Below are 13992 nucleotides of genomic sequence, written 5' to 3'. Positions count from 1 at the left end.
GAGAGAGAGAGAGAGAGAGAGAGAGAGAGAGAGAGAGAGAGAGAGAGAGAGACAAAGAGTTCTTCCATTTTAAGCCTTTGAGTCAACAATCAAGATTGGAGTTGAACTGATCTCTTGTCATATGATGGTCCACGTTGCTCATTGCGGGGGCCCAGCAGGTGCACCTCTTTTCGCAGACTGAGTGTTTAGGACTGAAATAATCTGTTCCTGGAATCTTGGGAAACATGCCTATAAAACTGCCTCCACCTGTGTTTCCTCTGTGGGAAATCTTTGGAGCCCTGATAAGGTTGTGTTAGTACTCAGGATGACAAACTACTCAACCGGCTTGTGAAGCAGTTCTTTCCAGACTACAGAGCCCATGCAAACTGCATGGCCAGGCACTTTGGTCTAGGGTCCATGCTGGAACTCATATTTTCAAATTAAGAGTTTAAATTTCTTAAGTCAATTTTGTTAATTGTATGGTTTCCTCAGATTTGACGTTTATTAGTAAATTGTCATGTTTTTTTCTGTGTCATCATTCCTATTTACTTACATTTCCTTTTCCATTCTGACAAGGGCATGTGTACACTTTCCTTCATCAATGTTTTAGTTTTCTTCAATCATTATTATTATTATTGCTGTTATTTTGAGACAGGATCTCTTTACATAGCACTGGTTGTCTTGGAACTCACTGCTTAGACGAGGATCAGGCTGACCTTGAACTCACAGAGATCCACTTGCCTCTGCCTTCCAAGTGCTGGGATTAAAGGCCTGTGCTACCACATCGAGTTTTTCTTTTATAAATTATATTTTATTTATTTGTGTGTTTGTGCTAGAGTACATATATAAGTATAATGTGTGTGTACATAATATATATGCATATCTATATCTACATATCTATATATCTGCACCAAGTTCCTTTCGGCTACCATTTATTATTATTTAGTATTACTATTGATCCTATCACTGCCAGGAGCCATCAATTGCCAATAGTTCCTTACGTAGGGATATGACTCTTTGACCACCTCCCCTCTCCATACTGGAATTTACATCTAACTTGAGCTCGTGTAAGGACTCTGTATGCTGTCACAACCACTATGAATTCATATGTGCAGCTGTCCCTCTGTGTGGCATCTGGAAAACGCTGCTGTGTCAATGGCTGCCTCTGGCTCTTACCATTGTCCTTCTTTCTTCAAAGATGACCCCTGAGCCTTGAGAGGAGGGGTGGTGTGTGTGTTTCCCACTTAGGACTCAGTACTCCAAACTCTTTTATTCTCTGCACACTGACAAGTTGCAGTCACTGTGTTAATCAGTATCTTAGTTGCTGTTCCATTGCTATGATGAAACACTATGACCAAGGCAACTTATAAAGGAAGGCTTTTAGTGGGGTGCTTACTTACAGTTTCAGAAGTTTAGGCCTGATCATCATGGCAAGGAGCATTCGAGTAGGCAGGCAGGCATGGTGCTGGAGCAGCCACTGAGAGCCCATGTCTGATCTGCAAGTTACAGGCAAAGAGAGAGTCAATAAGACCCCTTCTCCAACAAGGTCAAACTTCCTAATCTTTCCCAAACAGTTCCACTAACTGGGAACTACATATTCAGATATATGAGCCTATGGGAGCCATTTGCCACCACAATCACTCTCTAGATAAGGGTTGAGCAATGCATTCATCTACAGGTATAATGAAAAAATGATTTAATACTATGCCCATTTGGCAGAATAATAGTTGTAGGGTCTTCACTAGGGCTTTTGATCTACCTAGCTATGTTAATGGTGTCAGACCTAAATTCAGTCTTGAGTGGGCCTTAAATCCAAAGAAGAAAGCGTTTGGCTAGTCCTGTAACACCTGTGCTATTATTGCACCAAGGGGCATACCTAGCCTGGCCAGTTATTATTGTAGCTTGCAGGGTTCACAGCTGGCTAAGACTGATGATCACTTTCCCCCTCTGGTAGCATGCATAGAACCTTCCAGGGCCATTAAAGCTAGCCAGTAGGGATGAAGCTTTTAGGTGAGTAACACCTTCATTTCTCCATGTTCTATGTCTCGAGTATGTGGTATCTTCAGCAATAGGTCTTGTTGTTGACTTCTGAAAAGCAATCAAGAGCACTGGCAATAGTCTACAATGTCTGGAGGGGTCTATGTGAACTCACTGATCAACAACTCCAAGAAAGGATAAGCAATTCCTTGTACTGGCCTTTATTTTGATAGTGTATAGTATCTTATAGTATCTGGGAGAGGTATTATCTCTCTGCTACAGGGTAATTCCACTTAAATTTTTCTCATATGACATATATGTATATATTTGAGAAAACTGGGAGTTAACTGTTTAAGCATGGTGGTTGTGACTCATAATTGCCATTTGAAAAAATGTCATGGGTCTTGGGAGTAACAGGAGTATGACTCTTTTGTTATTTCTCTTGCTGACACTCTCACATCTTTGTCATTTATTCTGAAGATAGATTTTAAGTATACAATGGTGAGGATGCATTTCCTTGTTAGTACAAAGTCATTCTAGTGCAGGAACATAGTTAATTGTAGTAGTTACCAGATGTAGAGGATCTGGTTTATTTACATGTATAAAACTTCTGTTTGGTTTTAATGCCTGGGAAAGAGGCATTAAAAGCTCAGCAGCTCTACTGACAAGTCCAAAGTGCTTGACTCCACACACTCACCTCTATTTCATCAGCACACTGCATTCAAATGATCTGTACTTGGCATTTGAAAAAGCAACATCACAACTAACCCCTCTAGAGTAGTAGTTTTCAACCTTCATAATGCTGCAACCCTTTAACACAGTTCCTCATGTTGTGGTAGCCTCAAACCATAAAATTATTTTTGTTACTACTTCATAGATGTGATTTTGCTACTGTTATGAATCATAGTGTAAGAATCTGTGTTTTCTGCCAGGTGGTTGTAGCACATGCCTTTAATCCCAGCACTCCCGAGGCAGAGACAGGTGGATCTCTGTGAATTCAAGGCCAGCCTGGTCTACAAGAGCTAGTGCCAGGACAGGCTCCAAAGCTACAGAGAAACCCTGTCTCAAAACAAACAAACAAACAAACAAACAAACAATCTGTGTTTTCCAATGGCTTTAGGCGATCCCTGTGAAAGTGTCATTCAACCCACCTCTGGCTTCCACGTGCACACACATGCATGTATTACCCCCCCACACACACACAACTTAAAGAAACAACAATAGGACTGAGAAGATGGCTTAGTAGGTAAAGCATCTGTCATGCAAACATGAGAAACTGAGCTCAGATCCCCAGAATTTACAAAAGTCAGACACAGAAGCATAAATCTGTGAACCCAGTAAAACTGGAGGCAGAGACAGGATTCCCAGAAACTCAGGGGCCAGTCAGCTAGGTAAACACAGAGGCAAATAAGGGACCATGTCTCACATAGGTGGAAGTCAAGAATAAACACCTAGGTTGTCCTCTGACCTCCACATATCATGTCTGTGTTCACAAGAACAATCGTACTTCCCTACACCATACACATCCACACACATACCATACATACATAGACATACACACATACTACATACACACACACACACACACACACACTGATTTAAAAAGAAAATCAGACAAACAAGAAAAAGGAATTAAAAATCTCAAAAAGGAGCCTGGGCTCCTGCTGAGTGATAAAAAAGGAGCCCTGGCTTTGACTCCCCTCCCCGCATCCCCAGATAAACATTTGCCTCTACTAGATTTCCCTCTTGTTCATTATAAGGGATCCCACATCAAATTTTTCGTGTAAAGACGTGTCTGTGTGGGTCATGTATCTGAGGATGTGGTGACTTAGACATCAGACCACCCCCCTTGGAATGGCCCCACAGTTGAGTAGGTTCCCTCCTAAGACGAAGCTATCTCTTCCTTCCACCTCCCAGGACTGGGTTGATGTAGCCCAGCCATCAAAATGTCACACACGTTTAAAACAATTACTGCAGCCACATCAAGCAGGCCAGAGCTCCCAGCAAGCACCCCTGCCGCCGTTCTGTCAGCATGAAGGTGCCCAGGAGACAGGCTGCATTTTCCCCTTCTTCCATGCTCCCTGGTGTTAAAGTGCGGGACCTCCACCGAGCTAAAGCTCATTTTACACAGGAAGTCCATTCAGCCTAAGTCCAACAAATGCTTTCCTTTCCCCTGACCATGGAAGAACTCCACTCGTAGGGCGACGTGATCCGGGGCCGTGTACTTCAGAACTGCTGACCTCAGAAGGGTTCTCAGAAAGAAGCATGGCTTATTTTTCTTTTACGCACAGCCCGATTTCCTCGTACACTTAAATGCACATGGGGAAAAAAATGAGTCATTCATGTTTCTATCTTTAGTTTGCAGAAACAAAGCGGTGGGTCACAGAGCCTGTCAGAACGACCCAGATATAGCTTTATAGAGATAACGTGCGTATTAAAAGAGCCCCAAATTCTATTTCTGTGCTAGAGTTGTGGGGTTGGAACTGCAAGTGTCTAGTCACTCAGAATTTGGCAGATCAGGATGTGACCAGTCACAAACAACCTTCCCACAGAGATAGCACACAGTAACTCGTGGGTCAGCCTCCCTCCTTTAGGATTAGCCAGGCCTGGGGCCAGAGCTCAGGAGAAACTGTGAAATTCACATTGAAAGAGTGTCATAGACGTCAGGCTAGATAATGATGCGAGTTGTGGTGGGGATTAAATGAAGTACCCTGGATGACAAATGAAAGCCTATATTTGACATATGGGATGCATTTTTTTTAATTAAAAAGAACTTGAAAATCTTTTCTTTGCTGATCCAAAGCTAAGTTTGTATCCAAAGAAAACAACTCAAGTTGATCTGGAGGAATTCATCTACTCACAGGATTTACTCCTGTTTTTTTTTGTTTTTTTTTTTTTTGTTTTTTTTTTTTGTTTCCGAATCTTCCCTTTGTAAGGCCGTCTTCTCCTACTCTCTGATACTGTTTCCTTTTGAGACAGGGTCTCACTATGTAGTCCAGGCTGGCCTGGAACTTGCTAGGGAGAGCAGGCTGGCCTCGGATTCTCAGAGATCCACCTGTCTCTGCCTCTCGAGTGCCGGTAGCTCTGAGCCAGGCTTGTTGAAGAGCACATTAAAGCCAGTTCATCTGAGTGGGTGCTGCTGAGGGGAGCATTTCAGTCAGCAAGGGCCATGGCAGCTGTACAGCTGGTGACTTCTCAGAGCGGAGCTGAATGAGCACCAGCCATGGTGGGGGAAGGGGGTGGGAGCCCAGGGAGTCCCCTTACCCCATCATTTTGAATAAGGGGTGCTCTTGTCACACGCTCCCTTCTAAGCATTCAGGAGAGCACATTTCCCAGCTCTGTGAATACAAGGTGTGGGAAACCTTTGTGTTGGTGGAGGTGGGGCAAGAGAAATGTCTAGGCTCCTCCAGTAGCCCTTCTGGATCCCTTAAAGTGAAAGTACTTGTTATTTGCCGTTAGCAAATAAAACAAACAGCATTTGTTTGATCTCTAGGAAGCCCTTTCTTGTTAAGGTAACAGTCTGTCTGACTTTCATGTTTCAGTATTCATTGTAGGTTTAATTATTTTTTAAAAGTTTTGTTTTAAACTATTAAAAGTGTTTCAGTGGCTTCAGATAAACATGGCTGGCTTTGTTAACAAGTCAAAATAAATTTCCCACAAAGCAGCAAAATGTGGCAAAGATAATATACCTCATGGGGTCGGCCTGTTCCCAAACATAATTCTCAGGGGGCCCCTCTGGACAACAGCCCTCGTCATTCTTGTTCTGAGGAGCTTCCGGAAGCCCCCCGACTCTAACCCACCCACTCTTTCTGGAAACTAGCAAAGTATGAGGAAAAATCACCACCAAAATGAAGAACCCCGGGGAGGCATGTTGTCTGTTTTCAGACTGCCAATGTTTTCACAGATACACTCAGCCGAAGCTTATGATGGCGCTCACACAGAGCACCTGCCGGGAGAGCTATGGAAAAACAAATGCGTCTCCGCAGATCTGCTATCCGTCGGCTGCTCTTAATTCAATTTGAGAACAATCTAGACGATCACATTGAAAACACCATCTCTCTCCAGGCTAATGAACTTTGGTTGTAATCTTTTCTAACTAAGACTTCCATTTTGAAAAACTTAAAATTAGCAACTGGGGGTAGAGAGGTTCTGGGCAACCAAGAGCACGTGCTGCTGTTGCAGAGGGCTTGGGTTGGGTTCCCACTTGGCAGCCTGGTCATCGTCTGTAACTCCGGTTCCAGGGGACACGACGCCCTCTTCTGGCCTCCACGGGCACCAGAGACGCAAGCGGTGCACACACACACACACACACACAAACACTCATACACATAAAATAAACTTTAAGAGTAAAATTTATAAAACAGATCGATGGGTTTCCGTTTGCAACTCATGTTCCAGGCTTAATACCGAGAACTTAAGAAAGTTCGTTTGCGTTTCCATTTTATTCTTTCTTCCTATCCCGATACATTTCCTCTTTCTAGAGTGCTGTCCCTTCCCCAGCAGCAGGTTTGGGATTAGAAGAGAAATGGCTAAAATGTTTCTGCAGTTCTCAAAACCGACGGTAGGTGGCGATGAAAAGCCGTGCGTCTCGGCTGCCGGTCTTTTCTGACCTAAAAGTTCCCGGAATGAGAAGAATGCTGCCTAAGAGAGAGATAGACTGAAAATCCAGTTTGTTCCTCCCCTATGTCCCCACACGTGTCACTAGGACCTAGCCTCCTGCTTTGAAATGGGAACCAACTCTTCCCTCAATCTGAGAATTCTACTGCAATGAAAGAAACGAATGGAAACCTTGCGAAGGATTTTATCAGCGCAAAGCCAGGGGGTGTTACAACACTGCGGCCAGTGCTGCTCGCTGAAACAAAAACAAAGATGTATACATGTGATTCAACAGCATATAAAACATCTAGACTTTACAAGAGTTCACTTACAGATGCAGTCCTAGCCTCGCATTCCTGAAAGAAAATATTGCCCAAAGGGAATAAAGAGAAAGTTTCTAAGCTTTTTCTCTTAGGGAACAGTTAGTCCGGTGGATTACCCGAAGATAGCAAGGAGCCGCAGCTGTGGCGCTTTGTTGGTGGAGGTGGGGTGGGGGCTCCGCGGTTAGCTGTCAGAAAGGAATGGCGCGTGGGTTTGCTGACAGGGAGGGGGGTTGTCACTTATTCTTTCCCAAGACCCCAAATCGACAATTGGCCAGCTAAATGGATTTGTTGGAGAAGGCTGTGGGAATAAGAAAAAAAGATAGAGAGAAAGAGAGGGAGAGGGGGGGGGGGGGGAGAGAGAGAGAGATACAAGTTTGGGCACATTGTCGTTCTGGCTGTGGGCCAGGGTACCGCCAGTGAAAAGCAGAATGAGGAAGTTCAAGTCTGAGAGTCTATAAACCGGAATTATGTAATACTAGCATTAGAGAGTGTGTGTTCTGACTTCTTTCCAAAAGCGAAAGTCCCCAAAACATTAACTAGAGGCGGGGGCGAATGTACCAGTGCTTGTCTTAAGCCTGGGGCAAAGGTACCCAGAAGATGTCTGAAGGCCGGTCTCTGTGACATTCGAGGCCCAGATATCTTTTCAGAGAAGCCCACTTCAGCAGCTTTGACTCCGTCCGACGACCCTCGGTGTATAGACATATTTGTGGAGTTCCAAGAATTCCACACAAGATCTGTGTTTGTCTTTTTATTTGGACAATGATTTTTATTTTTAATGTAAACACATACACACTCTTTTTGATCAGGTTTGGTTAAAGAGAAATCAAACCAAAACCACAGCAAGTTCCTATCTGCCTTTTGGTTTCCCAAATTCTAATTCTCCTCCATAACTGAAAAAAAATTTTTTTGAGACAAGTTCTCACTTTGTAGCCGAGGCTAGCCTCAAACTCACCACCTTCCCTGCTCCACCTTGCAGAGCCGAGGCTGCAGGTGCATGCTGCCACACCTCGTGCCAGGCCCCTGTTTTGAGCATCTTATGTCAGTGTGTCAGTTTGTCACAGTGGGTAAGAAGGCACAGAAGAGCGAGCTCTGGTTCGTACTAATAGCTTCAGGGAAAGCCTGAGGATGGTCCAATGAGTAAAATGTTTGCCCTCCGAGCGTGTGGACTTGGCTGGTCCCTCAGAATTTACACAGAAGATACATTCATAGCGGTGTACATTTATAATTCCAGCGCAGGGAAACAGAGATGGAGATCAGTGGGCAAGGCCAGCAACTGAGGAGGATGTTCAATGTCAGCCTCTGGCCTCCACAGGCATGCAAATCCATAGGCACACGTACACATGCGCAGTGGCACACACAGGTACACACATGCACACACACACATACACACACACACACACACACACACACACACGAGCCAGAGAGAGTTCTTTGTGGGTTCACTGGAGTCAGCCTGTGTCATGTGACCACTTCTCCCTAAAGGGATTCTCCAGACAGACCATGGTGTCAAGGGCGGGGATTCATGGGTGGGAGGCTCCCATCCAGCAGGGAGATGGTTTATTCTCTCTCTCTCTCTCTCTCTCTCTCTCTCTCTCTCTCTCTCTCTCTCTCTCTCTGCTTCAGGGTCCTGTCCTGGGTGCCTGTGCAAACTGGATTGCTGAGCAGGATCTGCTGCTGGGTAATATGGGTTCGGGGTTCCTCCCAGAAGCACAGTTCCTCCTCGCTTTGCATCACCTCCTGGTTGAACGTGGGAGCCTGATCATGGTGCATAACTCTGTATGTGGAGACCTGGGGAGCCCCTTTGGAGAGGACGTGAACCCCTAATCCTTTCAACTTCAAAGGGCATTTCCCAGACATTTGATTCATTTTTTATTTTCCATTCGTAGCTATCTAAATGCCCTGCATCATAGCCCTCGTGTGAAATTTTGATAGGCAGAGTGTAGGGACCTTTGAAAAAAAAAAAAAAACCCAAAGAACAAAGCACGGCTGTTTCATGATCCCATACCAGCAATTAAGCCATCACCCTAAATAACAGAGAGTGTGTTACACACTCTCAGGGTTCCTGGTTCTCACACAAGTTTCTGCTCGGCTTGTTCCACAAAACAAAAACAAAACAAACGTTGCCAGCTCTTTAAGAACACAGTGCTCCATTCCCCAATATCAGAGTGCTCTCCTGCATTTAGATTTGGGGTTCTAATAAGTGAGGGACCTGTTGGCAGGGTGCCCCTTCCATTTCATAGCAACCCAACCGTCCAACGTAAAAGGACTAGGTGAGTTGAGATTCCATTATGACATATTATGCAGAAATTAATCCCCAAAGTGTAAGGACTCTGTGGCAACCGGGAAGTCTCTGGGTTATAATTAGTGTCACATGAACACAAAAGGACAACACACATTTTGGGTACACCCATGCCACTTAGGGCTCTAGAGGCACCCCAAACAAGTGCCAGTCAACCACCCCAAGCATGGACAGCCACTCAGCTAAGGAATCATCTCGCCTGCTCCCTCCTTCTTCAACCCTCAAACAATGACTGTGGGGAGCTAATGCATAAGGACCCCAGCTCTCTTGATCTAGGGCAGGATAATTTTGAGGTCTGCGTATTGCACGGTGTCCCCAGAGTCCCTTTGGGGAGGTCACTCAACAAATGCTGCCCTCTTTATTTATGGCCTTCCCATCTCTGTATTGCTGGCCTGGAATTCCGGTCAGATCTATGCTTCCTGTAAAGTGTCTTATTCTTCTGGGAAAATGCGAGGACTGAGAGGCTGACTCACGGGTACAGATTATCCCAGCTGACTACCCCCTGCCTTTTACCCCTGAAAAAATTGTGCCTTAGCTGCTGGTGACTGACGCGTGTCTCAAGGCATGGCGGGGAGGGTGGTATTTGAGAGCATGTGACCTTGCAGAGGCTAGACTGCCACCCAGACCACATCCAAACCTCATGGAAATTCAAAGTCTGCAGTTCTTAGTGCCCCAGCATAAAACAAAAAGATTTAAATACTTGTTTTTAAGAAGTACTATTAAACAACACAGGTCACATTCTTTCTCATTTCCCGCCAAACCCCCATTCCTTTACACACACAGGTAAGATCATTTCTGCTTTGAAAAATGTGATTTATGGCTTATAATATGCGAAGAGATTCTTGGGTTCACTGGTATGTTTTCTCTGTCAAACCTATTTTTAATCTAAAGCAGTGAGTTTAGTTATCTTGTTTCCAGGAACATTCTAGCAGGCTTAGCAACACACATTTTATTAGTCTATAATCTCTCTTCCTTTGAACTCTGGGCTAAAAAGAAAATGTGTAAATACATAGCTACTCTCACTGCAAAGGGAATTTATTCACAAACCTAAATAGTTTCTAGATGTGAAACTGGGCAAGCATGTGGACTCAGAGATAGAATTAGTATTTCTTGAGAATTTCATACACTAGTACTGTATTTATGTCACTTCCACTCCTCCCTTTCCCTATGCAACTCCTCACCTGACCCTCCCCCAACTCCTTCTCAAATTTATAACCACTTCTTCTCTATTATTGCTATTATATATTTATGTTTATGTATGTATGTGTATGACACATACAGGCATCCGCTTAGTGTTGCTTGTCAGTGCATGTGTTTAGCAAGCTGAGCTGAGCTTCCTGTTGCTTTTTGGAATGGGAGTGGGAAGTTACTGTACCCAAGAGGGTAAGTGACTTCATTTGAAAGGCTAATTAACTCAACTTGCAATCTTTCCTTCCCTAGGAGGCTCAGAGTGGGCGGGGTAACTTTCTAGCAGTGGAATGGGGAAGGAAGTTCCTTCCTTTCTTCCCTTCCTGTTTTCCTCACAGCAAAACTAAAGAGAGTTGACTAAAAGTGTGGGGCGGGAAGGAACTTGTGGTTTAGGTTAAAGTCCTGGATCATCTGCCTTGACTGGGAGGTTTTGGTGAGTTACTTCACTTCTTTGTGTCTGATTTGCCTTCCTGTGGAAAAGGGAAATGCCCAAGAGAAAAGCCTCATGTCAATGGAAAGCAACCCAAATGCACACCAGCAACTGTGTGTGTGGGAGAATTACACAGCAGAGAAAATGGATGAACTGTAGCTGGCATGAATCAGAGGAGTGAATCTAAGGAATAGGCGGGAATAAGGAAGGAAGGAATAAGTGAATAATTTTTCAAATAACAGCAAACAGTAGTCATTTTAGATATAAAATGGAAGAAACAAGCAAATATAAGATTCTGCAAAACTGGAGACACCTTTAATCCCAGCACTCAGGAGGCAGAAGCAAGCAGATCTCTGAGTTCGAGGCCAGCCTGGTCTACAGAGCAAGTTCCAGGACAGCCAGGTCTGTTACACAGAGAAACCCAGTTTCAAAAAATAATAAAATAAAATAAAATAAGTCTGCATAATGATTCCATGTGAGAAGAGCCAGGGAAGATTGATGTGGGTTACTGTTAACATTCTCATTCTTGAGTGTATTTTATTATTCAAAATATGGATAAGTTGAGGCTGGAGAGATGGCTCTTGGAGAGGAACCAGGCTCAATTCCCAGCAGCCACAGATGACTCACAGCCATCTGTAACTCCAGTTCTGGGAGATCTGATGTCCTCTTCTGGCTCCCTTGAGTACTGCATACACATGATGGCATTTAGGTAGGAAAAAAACCAAACCCAAACAAATGGCCATGCACACAAAATAAACAAATACATACATCTAAAATTTTGAATAAATAAAAGATAGATGAAAGAGAGCCATGCTTAGGACAAGGACCTGAACTCAGTGGTGGCGCTGTGGCAGCTGTAAGTGTCAAGTTGACACAATCTAGATTCACCAGGGAAGAGTCCCACTGAGGGACAGTCTACATTGGGTTGGCCCGTGGGCTTGCCTGTGGAGGGAATGTCTTGATTATTAATTAATATGGGAAGACCCAGCCCACTGTGGGTGGCACCATTCCCTAGGTAGCAGTTCCTGAGCTGTGGAAGAGGAGAGAAATGGATCTGAGCCAACCAGGCCAGCCAGTGAGCACACGTGTGTCTCTCCTCTCGATTTGACCAGCTGTTTAAAGTCTTCACTTCCCCTCAGGGATACATGTGTAAGCTGGAATCCTTGGACTGCAAGGAATCCTTTCTCCCCTAAGCTGCTAGTTATCGGGCTGTTGTGTCACAGCGATAGAAATGAAACTAGGACACAGAAATCCTAGGGGCTGTTCCCATCTGCTTCTTTACCCTCCACACACAAAAGGTCAGGACGCTTCCTCCTAAGTTGCAGAGAGACATTGAACGAACCAGTGTACGAAGCACAAAGCAAACCCAATGTTTTCCAGGCCCTACATTGTTATTATTATTACCTCCAAATCTAGCTTGGAACAAGTTGCTATTCTTTTTTTTTAATATTTTATTTATATATTATGTATACAGTGTTCTGTCTGTGTGTATGCCTGCAGGCCAGAAGAGGGCACCAGACCCCATTACGGATGGTTGTGAGCCACCATGTGGTTGCTGGGAACTGAACTCAGGACCTTTGGAAGAGCAGGCAATGCTCTTAACCTCTGAGCCATCTCTCCAGCCCCAAGTTGCTATTCTTTAACGTTCACTTGAGGGAGATGGTCCTTATCCGTCAGTGTCTGCCGCAGAACCGAAAGTGGCTACCTTCTCTTCCTTGTGCCCAGACATTAAGATCAGACCTCATCCTAATTGTCAGAGCTGACCCTGTGGCGAGAAAATTCATAACAGAGTCCCTGGGGACTCTTTCTTGATGGACACGGGCACAGATATATAATTACTTGATAGTCTCCACTACACACCTCCACATGGCCAGAAGGACAATTTGATTCTCAAATAGGTGAATCCAAGTATCGGCTCTAAATGGCAGGTGTGATTAGCCTAGTCAAGCCCCAGTTGTTCTACTCAACAGAATTTAGAGACTTTTAACTACAGTTAATGAGAAATTATTTTGGGGTAAATGTTCCTTAAATGTCAAGGGTACTTTTTCAACCCAGGAGGTGTTGGGGGGAGGGGGTGCTTCTCACTGGGAATAAACGTGTTCTCAAAACACTGTTAACTACATTTCAAAGCTTCAGCCTCACAGAGTTAACTGGGAGTGGGATGGGGGCTGAGACTTTCCCAGGTGGGGGGTACACCCTGAATACCGTGGCATGACCACCTGGGACTTTTTAGTCATACATGGAAATGACAATCTATTCTCGGGAGCTTGACGAGAGCTGTATCTTCCAACAACTGAGGAAGACATTGGGCTTGTTTCTCTGTGATTGATGGCAAAAGAAAGAAGTTGTCGGAGGACTTTGCAAATGGGTGGATTCCTTTGTTGCTGCTGCAAACACCCTTTGCAGAAAACACACACACACACGCGCGCACACACACGCACGCACAGGCACAAATGCCTGCTGAGTGAAGGAGGATCGACGTTGGACCCTCCAGGTGCAAACATGCCTGGCAAAGGCTTTGTGGCGATGGCATTGTCAGGGCAGTGGCTCCAGGTGTTCACTTAGGAGTCACTTAGACCTGGCCCTGCCAAGGATAGGAAACTGCCTCAGGCTTAGCTGCCAAGCCTGAGTGTACTTATGTCGCTCCCCTCAAGCTTATCTGGGGTTTCTCTCACAGTTTGCATTTTCCTCTCAAGGGCTGTTTTTTAGTGTGTGTGTGTGTGTGTGTGTGTGTGTGTGTGTGTTTGCCTGTGTGTTAATGCAGATGCCCACGGAGGCCAGAAGGGACAGATCCCCCTGGAACTGGAGCTGCAGGTGTTTGTGAACTATCTGATATGGATAAGAGGGAACTGAACTCAGGTCTTCCATAAAACCAACAAGCGCTCTTCACTGCTTGAGCCACCTCCCCAGCCCCTGCAGCTTGTGTTTTTCAAAACACACTGTACTCTACCCACGGACTGATCTGTATCCAGACAGCCACGATCCTTCCAGTGTTCCTCTTCCTCAATACGACTCCTGTTCAACTCCCCTGGGCTAGAAAACACCTTTGGTGTTAGCTTGAACCCTGCTTATCTGATTTGCTGACGTTATGACTTGTTTGCTGTAGAATGAGGGTTCTCTTAAAAGAAGCCTACAACAATCTTTTGTTTAGAGGCTCAGTGGTCGAGCATTTGCCTAGCATGCCTGAGTCCTGTGGGCTC

Source organism: Alexandromys fortis, unplaced genomic scaffold (genome assembly GCF_014885135.2).
Source record: "Alexandromys fortis isolate MF-2015 unplaced genomic scaffold, M_Fortis_MF-2015_v1.1 scaffold_118, whole genome shotgun sequence".
NCBI classification, from domain to species: Eukaryota; Metazoa; Chordata; class Mammalia; order Rodentia; family Cricetidae; genus Alexandromys; species Alexandromys fortis.
This window is presented reverse-complemented; position numbering follows the sequence as displayed.